This window comes from Schistocerca nitens, chromosome 8 (assembly GCF_023898315.1).
Source record: "Schistocerca nitens isolate TAMUIC-IGC-003100 chromosome 8, iqSchNite1.1, whole genome shotgun sequence".
NCBI classification, from domain to species: domain Eukaryota; kingdom Metazoa; phylum Arthropoda; class Insecta; order Orthoptera; family Acrididae; genus Schistocerca; species Schistocerca nitens.
The window spans coordinates 459,637,779-459,652,185 of record NC_064621.1 but is presented as its reverse complement, the minus strand read 5'-3'; positions in this window follow the sequence as shown (position 1 = coordinate 459,652,185).

Sequence of the window (14,407 nt, the reverse complement as noted above, 5' to 3'; positions counted from 1 at the left end):
TAGCAATGTATCTTTGCTGTACGATATTGTTATTGAGATCACTGTCATTGGCACATCCGTCAAAAGACAGGCATGGCCTGGCTTATTGTTGTCAGCTTTTCTGACGGATATTCTGTTTTTGCTCGAAACGTGAAGACTTAAGGTGAACTCGAACATTCCATATGGCGAAAATTTTATGTTTCTATTCTTCCAGCTCTAACATTAAAAAAGTTCAAAAAAACAGTTACAGTAAGCGGCAGAAAAGCGCCTGTGAACCAAAAGTTAATAATGCAATCATAATTAGTGGAATCTGACGAATGCCATCTGTCATCTGATAATTGTGAAAAAATACTTTTTTCATCTGCACAGCACCGCAGTATGAACTCAGGGGTTTCATAGGATTCCTACACTTAATTTCGTTGTGATCGTTTTCAATGACAGTAGGGGAGGACCAAAACCATCTGACTTGAAACATACTTTCCCGCGGGATTTGAATGTTTGGCTACAGTTGCGGTAGCACGTCCAATGAGGTATCAAGAATGTGAACAATCACTCATTGCTGTAGCATAGGCTATGGCAGAATGAAGCAGGTTTCCAACAAAGTAAACGATGAGAGACACTGTCTCTGTCACTTATTAAATAGGAATTGTTCAGAAAATTACAGCTACAACTAGTGAAGTGAGTAGGTTGATGCAGCTGCAGTCTGGCACTATCACTGAATTGCCAAAGTGTGTGTGTGTGTGTGTCTGTTCTTTCGGACATTTCCGAAAGAACAGACACTACGAATCGAAATAGACAGCCTTGTTAATCAATTAAACATCGAAGGACAGATGTCCAGGCTGCCATGGGCGTTAAAATAGAACAACGGCGTCAGATGAAAATTTGTTCCTGACCAGGTTCGAACCCGGATTCGTAGTGTCTTTTCTTTCGGACATGTCCGAAAGAACCGACACCACACATATATCCATATTCAGGGTGTTTCAGGAGCAATAGTACATATTTTAGCTGGTGGTAGTACAGACGAATTGCATAAAAAATGCCATAAAGGTGCGTCCACTTTTTATTGAGTACAGAGATACAGCTGTTAGTACGTAACCCTATCAAAGTCAAAGCAAAGGCATATGAGGACATTCAAAGTTGATTTTCAAAAATTCCCCCACCAACTTCAATGCACATTTGACTTCTCTTGATAACACGATGTGTAGCTCTTCTGTGGTTGTCTTTACGTTCCTTTATGAGGGCTGGAGTATTCATAATCCTAACGATCAAATCGGCTCTTGGGTTTACTTTTTATTTGTAGACTTCGCTTTTAACCATCCCCGCAGGCAAAAATCAAAAGAGATAATGTATGGGGACCTTGGTGGCCGGGAAAAGTGCCCATATATACTGAGCCGTCTTCTGGGAAATGTTAGCTTTGGATAATGTGTCACCTGAGGATTTGAATGTGCAGGAGCCTCGTCATGCTGGAGGAACATACGGATTCTTGTAGCCAAATGAACCTCTTCCAATAAAGCTGGAAGCTCATTTTCAAGGAAGTGTAGACAACTGGGCGCTGTAAGGACTACCATACGAAACGAAAATGCGTTGAACCCAGCTATATGTAAGCCATAAAAATTGCATATATGCTATATGACATTTTTTCTGCAATTTGTCCATACTGCCACCTCCTACAATATTTACTATTCTTCCTGAAACATCTTGTATAATTATTCGGGTCTCGACGAGTCATAGAAATCTTTCAGTGCTAGACGCACGTCATCGTCCGAATCCTCACGTGAATACAGTGTGGCCGCGAGCGAGTGGAATAATGGAAATGATGGACGACGTGGGGCGGGGTGGGGGGGGGGTAGTGGGGGGGGGGTCCGTGCATGAATATGGGAATTCGCGTCTGACGAGGAGCGTGTGTAGATAGGTGCTACAGAGAGGTTGCCTGCTGTGTCCCGACAGTACCCACTGCCGGAGGTTCGAGTCCTCCCTCCGGCATGGGTGTGTGTGTTGTCCATTTCGTAAGTTAGTTTAAGTTGGATTAAGTAGTGTGTAAGCTTAGGCAACCGATGAACTAAGCAGCTTGGTCCTATAAGATCTTACCACAAATTTACAAGATTTTAAATCCAAAATACAGCATCTCGGTTCTTACAATAGTGCAATACGTGCGCACTGGTTAGATGTAACTGAAGAGAGACTCCAACTCGGATTGTGGTTAAGAGCCAATCCCAAGCGCATGGCTACGAACAATTGGGAGGGGAAACTTAATGTCCTCACAACCTTGTTGAAGGACCACGACATGGAATCGTTAGACTGACTACAGAAAGTTCAGTTTATAAATGAAAACATACTCAGCAGCAGTAGTACTCTATACATCATGTCGCAGCAGTATTACCGATACCGCAGGTCACCGCACATAAAATACTAGTTGTAGCGTCTTGGTATGTGTGGAAACAAAATGTCTTCAAAGTATCCTTCCACACGGCGACTTTGCAGAGGCAAAACGGAGGACTTGGAATTAAAGACGTGCTTTTAACCTACTACACGCCACTAAGACAGGCATCACGGAACTTCTGTTCCTGTCTTTAGATCCTGGGGATAGGAACGTTCCTGTTAATGTAGCACATTGCATGGGGGCGTAATTAATATATAATGCAAATAATTTTAATTTTTTGTAGCTGTTTGTCCGATTACGAAGTCTCGTAACGGTTGGCCCTGACTAGTATTATTACGCAATCTGACTGCATAGAACAACAACAAAGAATGAAATGGAAATTTTCATTAACACAATTAATTAATTAAGTCCCCAGCAACCATAAAACCTACGAAACCAAAGCACAAGTGTATCTGTTCTGTGTGTGGAAGTATGACTCAACGTACGCATCTGGCACGGTTCTTCTTCAACAACACAAGAAATTTTAAATATCATTTATACTGAATTAATTAAAGGAAATAGAAATACCATAATTACTCAAGAAAACCAGAATTACACTCTAATCCAAGAACACAAGCCAGATGCTTTGTTGACTGAACCTGTAATGACACATTATTTAAAACATGGAAATAATGAAAAATAAATCAAGTTTCGTTACCTTCATATATTGACCAAAATCACTCTAATCATTACAATATATCTCCACACCGACTCGCTATTACCACATCTCAACAAGAACTTTTCAGTATCACATCTCAGCAAGCACTCCCTACCAGCACATCTCAACAAACACTCTCTGCTACGAGTTCTTAACAAGCACTGACTACCACGAGCTCTCCCCAAGCACTGCCCACTACGACATCTCAATAATCACTGCCAGTGGAGGCGGCGGAACAATACTCTCTAGCGCGATCTCTGGCGCTGTGGCTCAGTGTAGCCACCTTTCATATGCCCTTCCTCCACAGGCTAGAATTTGATGGTATTTTTGCCAGCATTGATGGTGAAAATACCACCAAATTCGTCAAAAAATACAGACAAAAATAAAAGATAATATTAATGCGTAAATATCATATAACTAGATAAAATTTTTTGGCTTTGCACTGACCTTTCAATAACCTAATATATAAAACACAGTAAGCAATACAAATTCTTTCGTACATGTGACTTTACATAACAGTTTACACAAGTATTATGTGGTTACACAGTTCAATCAATAGCGTCAGCAATGACGAATATGTGCAGGTAAGCGTCTCATAACTTTTCACAAACAGTAATACACAAAAAATCAGTTTATACAAATATTCACATAAACGCTTTCCATAGCCCAAGAAACAAGTAGTTGACAGTTCCAGCAGTAGCACCCAGCAATGGTCAACAGGTGCAAAAACCAACAAGTAACATTTTTTCAGTAGTACAGTCCATCAGTGGCACCCAGTAATGTTGAATAGGTGCAGATACCAACAAGTAACACCATTTCAGTATAAGCAGTTCCATTAGTGGCACCAGCAATGTTGAACAGGTGCAGACACCCACAAGTAACACCATTTCAGTATAAGCAGTTCCATTAGTGGCACCAGCAATGTTGAACAGGTGCAGATATCAACAAGTAACACCATTTCAGTATAAGCAGTTCCATTAGTGGCACCAGCAATGTTGAGCAGGTGCAGACCTCAACAGGTGACATCATTTCAGTAGAAGCAGTCCATCAGTGGCACCCAGCAATGTTGAACAGGTGCAGATATCAACAAGTGACATCATTTCAGTAGAAGCAGTCCATCAGTGGCACCCAGCAATGTTGAGCAGGTGCAGACAGCAACAGGTGACATCTTTTCAGTAGAAACAGTCCATCAGTGGCACCCAGCAATGTTGAACAGGTGCTGACCGCAGTCCATAATATTAACTTTCACTAATCACACTGTTCATCAGCAGAAATTAAACATGACTAAATGTCACACATCATGTTGAAAAGTGCAGCACCATCACTAATCAGACAGTTCAGGCATGAACAATAGTTTGAATACACATACAATGCTTTTACACTAAACATACAGATCATAATAAACACACAAATGATATCAGATAATTGTCATATTAAATATTACAAATACACAAATATCAGTAAACCTATAATTTTTATGGGTGTCAGTGCAAGCCACAACAACAAGTAAAATAATATTTAGGAGATAGGTTGGTACCAATTTGGGATAGGGAAAGGAAAACACACGAAAAACACTCACTCATCTTTCATCCACATTAGTGCTACTGTGTAATTGAATAGTGTTAACTGTGTAAATGCAATTCTGTCTAAATTTTATGTTCATCATGTGTATCAAGTAGTAGTGGCAGCAATGTATAACAGTCAATAATAGTTAGTCAGCGTCATAGTCATCATGTCAAGACCAATGTTTGCCAAGCCAGATCAAACTGTACGGTTGCTGAACAACTGTCAGTGAGCCAAGACATGCAATTACTTCCTCTCTCCAAAAAAAAGTATATACTGCTTAGTGATTTAACAAAGTGTGTGTGTAGACAATCTTCCTGCTACTTTAGTGTTCTAGTCTGCCATCTTTATCCTCCTTGTTCCATATAGACCAACGAAAAAAAAAATATGCTCCTCACTTACTTCACCTCTTATCCACCAAAACTCCAATAATCATCAGCATCACATAATCTCAATACTTCAATAATACCTCTTCAATACGTCGATCATCAATATCATTTACCTTACCTCTTGTCCACGAAAACTCCAATAATCATCAACTTCACATAATCTCAATACCTCAATCATACCTCTTCAATACGTCGATATATATAAACCTCAGCACCAATATCATTTCACTTCCATAACAACTCTTTCCTCTAGTCAGTCTCCTCGAACAAGTACAGACAAAATCCTCGTGCAAACTTCAATTCAGCATCCCATACAATCCGAAGACACAGTGTCCACACACAACCTCTGTGTAATCCATCTGACCCAAATTTTCTACTCATTATAAATTATAAGATACATTTTGGTTCCTTGTCCATCATTAAATAAAAGAAACGCATACATGACCTCTAACAGACTTTAGTTCGAATAACTCTCAGTAATTAAGTACGATTACGAAGTGTTAATGATCGTGATATTTCAGTGTGTACACCACTTCAAAAATTATGGCAAACACAAGCCAACATGTGCAGTATTTCTTGTGTCAAGTGTCACTTCCTATTTCAATTGCTCACGAAGAATGCAGTGTAATAACTGTCAATGGTCTAACCTAGTGTTGGTATGTCATGTCGTTAGCTTCCTTCCTATTAGCATAAATTTATACAGCTTCCATAAAACCTCCAGCTCATGTGACTTCTATGAAGTTTCTCGTACTAATGTCGTTCGTCGAATTGTAGCAGTTCATTTTCTTATCTTAAAAATATAAGGCACTGAGCGTAAGCAATACATGCAATACCGTGACAATATACCAGTAGCGAACAGAATGTCAACAAGTGGATGCAGCACAATCCCTATAACGAGGCTCTGCCAAGCGAACAATCTACAATTAATACAATAGTGTAACCAATCTTCATGTTTGTACACTGTAAATCAACATTGCTATATTCTAAATTGAAGAGTAGTTATGACAACAAAACAGAAATGTGTAAATATGCAATCCATACGCACAGCAGCAAACATATACCTTACGTAATAAACAGGTCATTATCATCATATCAGCATAAGCAGATAAATGTTCATATGTGACCTTAATAAGTAAACATGAAGGCGCAAGCAGATAAATCACAAAGTATAACTTACATACATAACCACAGTCAGCACAATTAATCAGGTGACAATTCTAATTTAAATAAATAAGCACAGCAGGCACATAATAAAAAAAAAAATATGACATCAGTGAAAAAGCAGTGCAGCCAAGCGATGCATAATATATACAAATAACAAGCCTGTTCATTAATCAATCATCGTCAAAATCAGTAAATGTACACAAGCACGTCGCTTCACAAGTAAATTCATAGAACATGAAATTTAGCACAAAGTATGAGTCACGTAATCGCAAGCAGCAAATTACGTCTAAAGTACGTACCTAAGTGGAAATATGTTACCTGAAAAATAAACTCAATTAATAGTTACCCTTTTTAGTTTATTACTTTTTTTTTCTTCGAAATTACATTCTTCCTGAAATTTTCTCCATAGCAAGTCGTCTTAACGTCGGACACGCACAGAATTTACCTAAAGGTCTTAAATATTTTACACAACTGTATCGTGAAAAATACTGAACGTTAATAACATAATTTATAAAGTCACCATAGCTTTATACAGAATTTAGTCGGAAAAATTAGACTGTGTATTTGTTTACGGCTGTCAGTGCATTCGCACTGAGCGCTCGATCAGCTGTCGACGCGTGACGTAGAAAGTGATTGTTTGCGGTCAACGACTGCCTTGTGCGGCGCGCAGACTTCACTGTTGCTTTGAGTATCTGCCGCCGCCGGAACACGGCGCGGTATCCTTGCATTCTCCACACGTTTACGTATAACTGTTGGTTTCTCAAAAGTATGTCATTCCACAAAAATTTTTACGTTCGATATGTCATGTATTCCCTTGGAGCGTCGAGATTTAAGAGTTTCTACTTCAGTAGTGTTATCATGAATAATTTTGCGAATTCTATATGGACCGTTATAAAGCAGAAAAAACTTGCGACACAACCCTTTTCCTTTGTGAGACAAACGATGAGACTTAATTAACACATTTTGACCAACTGACAAAATTTTTAAACGACCAGTACGCTTAGCTGATTTCTCTCTTCTAGCAGCCGCAGATGCAATATTTCGTAGAGCCAGGTTGACAACTTCAGAATGCCGCAGTTTCCGTGAAGGCGGAAAAGGAACGATTTCAGAAATGCGATTTGTCGGTGCTTTGTTTTTTAATATCAATATAGGCGGTAAAGAAGTTGAATCATTAGGGAGTTCATTCAGAATGTTTTGAAAAATATGAAGATACTGATCCCACGTTCTGTGATTCTGATGACAATAAAGACGACACAATTTATTAATTTCTTTCATCCATCTTTCTGAAGCGTTAGACTGAGGGTGAAAAAGTGAAATAAAAATTGGTTTAATCTTACGACGCCGTAGAGTACGAAGCCAAATTTTAGAGCGAAACTGTGATCCATTATCTGATATAACCTTATCAACATGACCAACTTCTTTAAGAAAATGTTTGATGAAAGCGTTAGATACTGAACGAGCTGTTGCTTTGTGTAAAGGTGCAAAACACACATATTTTGATGTCAATTCCACTGCTACGAAAATGTACGCAAAACCATTAGTAGAACGAACCACTGGACCGAACAAATCGACTGCAGCCATGTCCTTTAATCTCGCTGGAATGATAGGAAACAACGGTGCTCTGTGAGAAATCGTTGGAGGCTTAGCCTTTTGACATAATTTGCATTTGGCCAGAACGGATCGAATACGTTTTTCCATATTACTGAAGTAACAATTTTCTCGTAATTTATGAAAACATTTTCTGGGACCAAAGTGCGCATAACTAAAATGTGTGTACCAAATCAATTTATTGACCCACTCATCAGGAATACAAACTAACCAAACAGAGTTGTCGACCGATTTTCGTTTGGAAAGAATGTCATTGCGAACTAAATAATGCTGTCTAATCGCTACGCTTTCCTTTCTCCTCCACTTCTCCTTAATGTCCTTCCAGATTGGATCCTTATATTGCTCCTTAGCGATGTCCTGGAGCGAAGACGAAATAAAGTTCTCAAGCGCAACACCTTGAATGTACATCAAACAATAATGGTTTTCTTTGCAGTCCTCTTCAGCACATTGTTTCAAACCAATAGGTGCACGTGATAAAGCATCAGCAACAATATTTGAAGATCCCTGTATGTAAACAATACTAAAATCAAATTCCTGTAGGTACAACGCCCATCGTGACAATCTGCCATGAGTTAATTTTGTCGACATAAGAAATTCCAGAGCTCGATGATCAGTGTAAACCTTAGTATGTCTACCGAACAAAAATGTGCGAAATTTTGTGAAAGCCCAAACAACAGCCAAAGCTTCAAGTTCCGTAATCGAATAATTCTTTTCGGATTTAGAGAGAACACGACTTCCAAATGCAATAGTCTTCTGTACTACAACGCCGTTTTCTTCTATCTCTTGAAATAAATGTGCACCTAGGCCTTTGTATGATGAGTCCGTCGCCAAACAAAAATCTTTAGATAAATCCGGATGTGAAAGAAGTGGAGCAGCAACTAAAGCATCACGAAGTTGTTCAAATTCTGACTGAGCTTCCTCATCCCAACACCAATTAGAATTTTTTTCAGATAGTTCACATAAACGAGGTGTGGCCAAATTGTCCAATCTAACAAAGCGTCTAAGAAAATTACAGACACCAAGGAAACTACGAACATCACGTTTTGTGGTAGGAACAGCATAATTACGAATAGCGTCTAGTTTCTCTGGATCAGGGAGAATACCTTCTGTAGAAATAATGTGACCGAGAAATTTCACCTGAGAACGACCAAATTCAGATTTTTTCAAGTTCACTGTCATGCCAACTCTTGCAAAAATACGTAATAATGAATCCAAAATTTTGTTATGCTCACTCCAAGAACGTTTAGCAATAAGAATATCGTCAACATATGAAGTAATATTGTCACGAAGATAAACAGGTAAAATTTCATTTAAGCTACGAATGAATGCTGCAGAAAATATAGTAAATCCAAACGGTAATTTCCAAAGTCACTTTTGGGTAAAACAGTCAAATCCGGTTATTCTTTACCTACTGTCTAGATAGACGGATAGTTGAAGAGTTGTTTTTATAGATGCAAAGAATAGTAAAAGAGTAGGTAGCGGTGCAGAAAACTAAGAGGGAAAGAGCACCACTACAGCTCGGGGCCCTGTGAACGCTACGGCACATATTCACTTAGTGTAGTGAATCCCCTGAGGACTTTAATAGCTGCACATAAATTTCAGTTTGTGACTTAGTGGCAAATTTGGCGGAAGTGCGTACGTAAATTGATCTAACCACAAACATGGATGTATGTCATTCTTAGAATTACGAAAGATCTTAGATTTCCGAACAGTCAAAAAGTGTTTATAGTCAAAGTTTTCGCCTCGTGGCGACAAAGACCTACCGCGTCTGTCCCAGTCCGAATGTCGATTATTGTCAAGTTCGCGCGCCTGGCGCTCTCTTGTTGCATCCCGTAAATGAAACAAATTACTTTCTTGAAACCCCTCTGCTATCTGTGATTCTAAATTTCTTCTACTGTCTTTTCCTACGATTTCGCCTTCAGTTTGTTTGACTTGCATTCGTAATGCCTCAAATTCCTTTTTAACGCGTGCATTAAATTTTGCCGTATTTTCAACATGCTTATTTATGTTCTGGTACTCTTCGGTTTCTGCAAATAGCAATGGTGCTGTATCATCTGAATCTCTGTCCCCATTTAAACTAAGACTTGTCAGTTTATCTGAAATCTCCTCAACTCCTTCCGATGAGTCACCTAATTGTTCTTTCTGATTATTTACGTCTTCCGTAAGTGTCGCGACTCGGTTTTCGGTATTGTCATATTTAGTAGGTAACTGTTCACACTGGTGCGTTAAGTCATTTGTTACGGATTCCTCGATTCTCTCAAATATTTCTTCCTTATCGTGTGCGCGTTGTAAATTTAACTCTGGAAATTTTTGTACTATCACGCGATCTTTTTCTTCCCGTTCTCTGTCCTGTTCCTCTTGTCTGATTTCTGTTGAAATTAAACTATTATTGTGAGCATTCAAAATCGGTTGTACTTCTTCTCTAATTTCTTTCTTTGATTCATCATTCGTATTTTTGAAACATGTCCCTATTCGTGAGTCTAATCGTGTTATCATTGCTTTCATCTCAGTTTTTAATTCAGATCCTAACCGTGTTTCCATTGTTCCCATCCGTGTTTCCATTTGTGAGTCTAACCGTGTTGCCAAAGTTCCCATCTCTGTTTTAAATTCAGATCGTTGTGAGTCTAACCGTGTTTCCATTCGTGCTCCCAAATTTAATATAGCACTCATCAACTGCTCCATAATAGCCGGTTCGAAATTCTTTTCGCCCCTAACATTTCCCGCGAAACCAACTTCTTTTGTCATAGCTGTAAAGCTATCTGTGTTCGATACTATTTCAGAATCTTCTATCGTTAATCTCGTATTCTGTAAATTTTCTGATCGAGAAAAATTTTGAAATGGTTCCGGACTATTTTCCCGACTTATTACATTGTTTTCCACTTCATTATTCATCACACTGTTTTCCTCTGTTGGCGAGTTCGCCATGTTAACAATTTCGTCATTGTCACTATCCATCATTTTTGCCTTTTTCATTGACCGCGTAAACAATTACAAAACACACAAAGCTCGCCACTATACGAAAATTACACACAATGAGACTTTGTCTCCAACAATACCATTCACACGAAATGTTTCCCTCAAACACGATTAATCGAACAATTGAAATAATTGCACTAAATTATCAAACCCGTAGACAAGACAACAAGAAAAATAAATTTTACAAAATACCATTAGAAGAATGCCAATTACCAAATCTACACATGCAATATAGACTACAATTACTAAACTACAAATTACTACAACAATACTACTGTCTACTATTTTTACAATCAGAAGAATTCCAAGGGACGATCCGAAGCAGCGGTCGCCACGTGCATGGGGGCTTAATTAAATGAAAATGCAAATAATTTTAATTTTTTGTAGCTGTTTGTCCGATTACGAAGTCTCGTAACGGTTGGCCCTGACTAGTATTATTACGCAATCTGACTGCATAGAACAACAACAAAGAATGAAATGGAAATTTTCATTAACACAATTAATTAATTAAGTCCCCAGCAACTATAAAACCTACGAAACCAAAGCACAAGTGTATCTGTTCTATGTGTGGAAGTATGACTCAACGTACGCATCTGGCACGGTTCTTCTTCAACAACACAAGAAATTTTAAATATCATTTATACTGAATTAATTAAAGGAAATAGAAGTACCATAATTACTCAAGAAAACCAGAATTACACTCTAATCCAAGAACACAAGCCAGATGCTTTGTTGACTGAACCTGTAATGACGCATTATTTAAAACATGGAAATAATGAAAAATACATCAAGTTTCGTTACCTTCATATATTGACCAAAATCACTCTAATCATTACAATATATCTCCACACCGACTCGCTATTACCACATCTCAACAAGAACTTTTCAGTATCACATCTCAGCAAGCACTCCCTACTAGCACATCTCAACAAACACTCTCTGCTACGAGTTCTTAACAAGCACTGACTACCACGAGCTCTCCCCAAGCACTGCCCACTACGACATCTCAATAATCACTGCCAGTGGAGGCGGCGGAACAATACTCTCTAGCGCGATCTCTGGCGCTGTGGCTCAGTGTAGCCACCTTTCAACATATAGATGCCAGCCTAGATTACGTCCGAAAGTACTATGGCGATTGGGCCTGTATAAGACTTCCACCAGCACAAACCAACACTAGAAGCGTCTACGATTATATTACCAGACATCGTCTTCACAACCAAATCCCGGTAAATTAACCCACTAAAAACTGGATGAACGTCTGTAAAACTATCAACAGTAAAATTCTAACAACTAGAGTCACTGCCGTATGATACGACGTTGTAAACGAAACCATACCCACAGCGGAACGGTTATGGAAAATCAAATTGAGACCATCTGCATACTGCGACAAATGTTGGCTTGTAGAAACTGTAGCGCACATCTTCGTACGTGAAAATAGAATCAGAATTTGGAACTGGACTAGGAGGAAATAAGCACTATCAACAGAACCGCAGATAAGCATATACCGATAACTGAAGCTTTACAACCTGACTGTAAATGTTAGCTGTCCGCAAAGAATAACAGTTATTCGTGGCTTCTGGGACAGTTTGTGTTTTACGTCGTAACAAACAAAACTTCGAACTTAGACGAGTACATGTTTTGTATTGCAGAAGAACATTTTAAGATGAAGAAGAATAACAAATATAAGGAATGGATTCTAAATTTTTTTGTCTATTGCTTTATGTGGGCTACAGAGAGGTGGACAGTTTTTTTGATTAGAAGCAGAATACTGTTCATTCACTTTTTTTTTATTCCGGGAATCTTGTTTTTTGTTGGGCTCTAAAGTCAGAACTATTCTAATTTGGCAAAAGCCCCTCCGGCTCCGAGATTTATTTCATTTGTTGAAAAATATATAGCTTCCTTACAGGCCTCATATGCATCCAGTGCATAATAACTTAACTTGTGAATATATTTATGAAAGAATGTTTGTTATGTATTTTTCCGTCTCCCTTTTCACTGTTATAAGTTATGTTCTACAAGGAACGCACGCCATTGGAGGCGGCAATCTGTAATTTATTTTACCTTAATTACTACTTCAATTTTGTTCAACAATTTGAGGTATATATGGGAACAAACATGGAATACATGGGAGTAATGCAGCTACTCATTCATGGGGGAGGCATTGTGGTCAGGCCTCAGATCTTCGACCCCTGCCCTCTTTGCCGCCGCCTACCAGGTGCTGAAACTCTCAAATTAAAAAAAAAAAGTGCAGTGGTCAGCTTGTTTGTCTAGTAAGCAGGAGGTCCAGGTTCGAAGCCCAGTCGGTCACAAATTTTCATCTTCCGTCGTTGCTGTATTTCAACGCGCTGTGAGAGTGTGGACGTCGGTCCTTCGATATTTAAGATGCAATTGTTTTTTGAGGCAATAGAGGTGATCCGCGAACATTTGTCTTGCCATCAGTGTAACGGGACTTCAACGGCATAGAGCCCTTAGTCATTGCTTTGTGACGCCGCTAACCCATGTCATATACATGCGAATCAGATTGATCTGATTGTAGTGCATATTTAGTCAAATAACGAATGGTCAGTATACAAGTATTTACGAACAGTAGAAGCACGATTGCAGAGAACTGATGACTTAACCAAGTGCGACATAGAATACCTGTATCGTGAGTCATTCCAGCTGCATAGCTGAGGGTAATATTTGTTAAGAAAATCACTGATGAATTAATGTAATTCCCGCACGATGATCTCAGAAGTCATACTGTATCATTAGCAGCTCGCAAATGGAGTACTATGTTCGTTAAACCGGATTACTGAAGCTGATGCCAAATAAAGAGAAGCGACGACGCCGCAACATTACCTTTACTTAAGTAGGTAGTCAACGCTAAATTATGTGCGCCACTATTAACGTTACTGTAAGCAGATTGACAACAAGACCACCACAACTACTGACAACCTGTACCATTATCATCACACAATTGTAACTCGCAGTGATTACAAGTTGCTGATGTTTGTCAAGAATAGCGGAAAGCGCCTCATGAAAGTGAAGTTCCATTTGCATTACACCTAGGACGGAGAGAATCCTAATTAACAGAAATAGGTCACCCAGCGAAGAGAAGAGTCCACGTTTTGTCTCAGGTTCTTGCAGTTTGATATTATTGCAGTTCCCGATGTTTTCACACTAACGGGTTCTTTTGGCCATCGGAATACTCATATGGGAATTATTAAAGTGTAATTGCTAGAACGCTCAACTATCTTAATAACACCTCATTCTGGATTGAATACGACTCGGAAAGTGACGTTAATTTAACGTTTCCGTCCATCTCCTGACGTCTTACTGAATGAAGTTTGAAGTACACGCACAATTGTGATGCCTGCCGCATGGATTCTGTGAAGTGTTGTGGCAGCTGGCAGTCATTGCTGAATACAGACATGTGCAAATATCCTCGCTGTTCTAGGGGAACTCGTCTTTGTTGCATTTTTTCCATACCGTAATTAGTACAATAACATAAGGCTTATTCTGCTGAAGAACTTGATGCCCACAAGTCCTTATATAAGAATCTCCGAGCGGGAGTAATGCATGAAAGAACACAGTCTGTTGGACACAAGAATGGACAGCTCCTTGCTTTTTGCGTTTCCGATGGCGCCTACGATAAGAATCGGGAGTCAT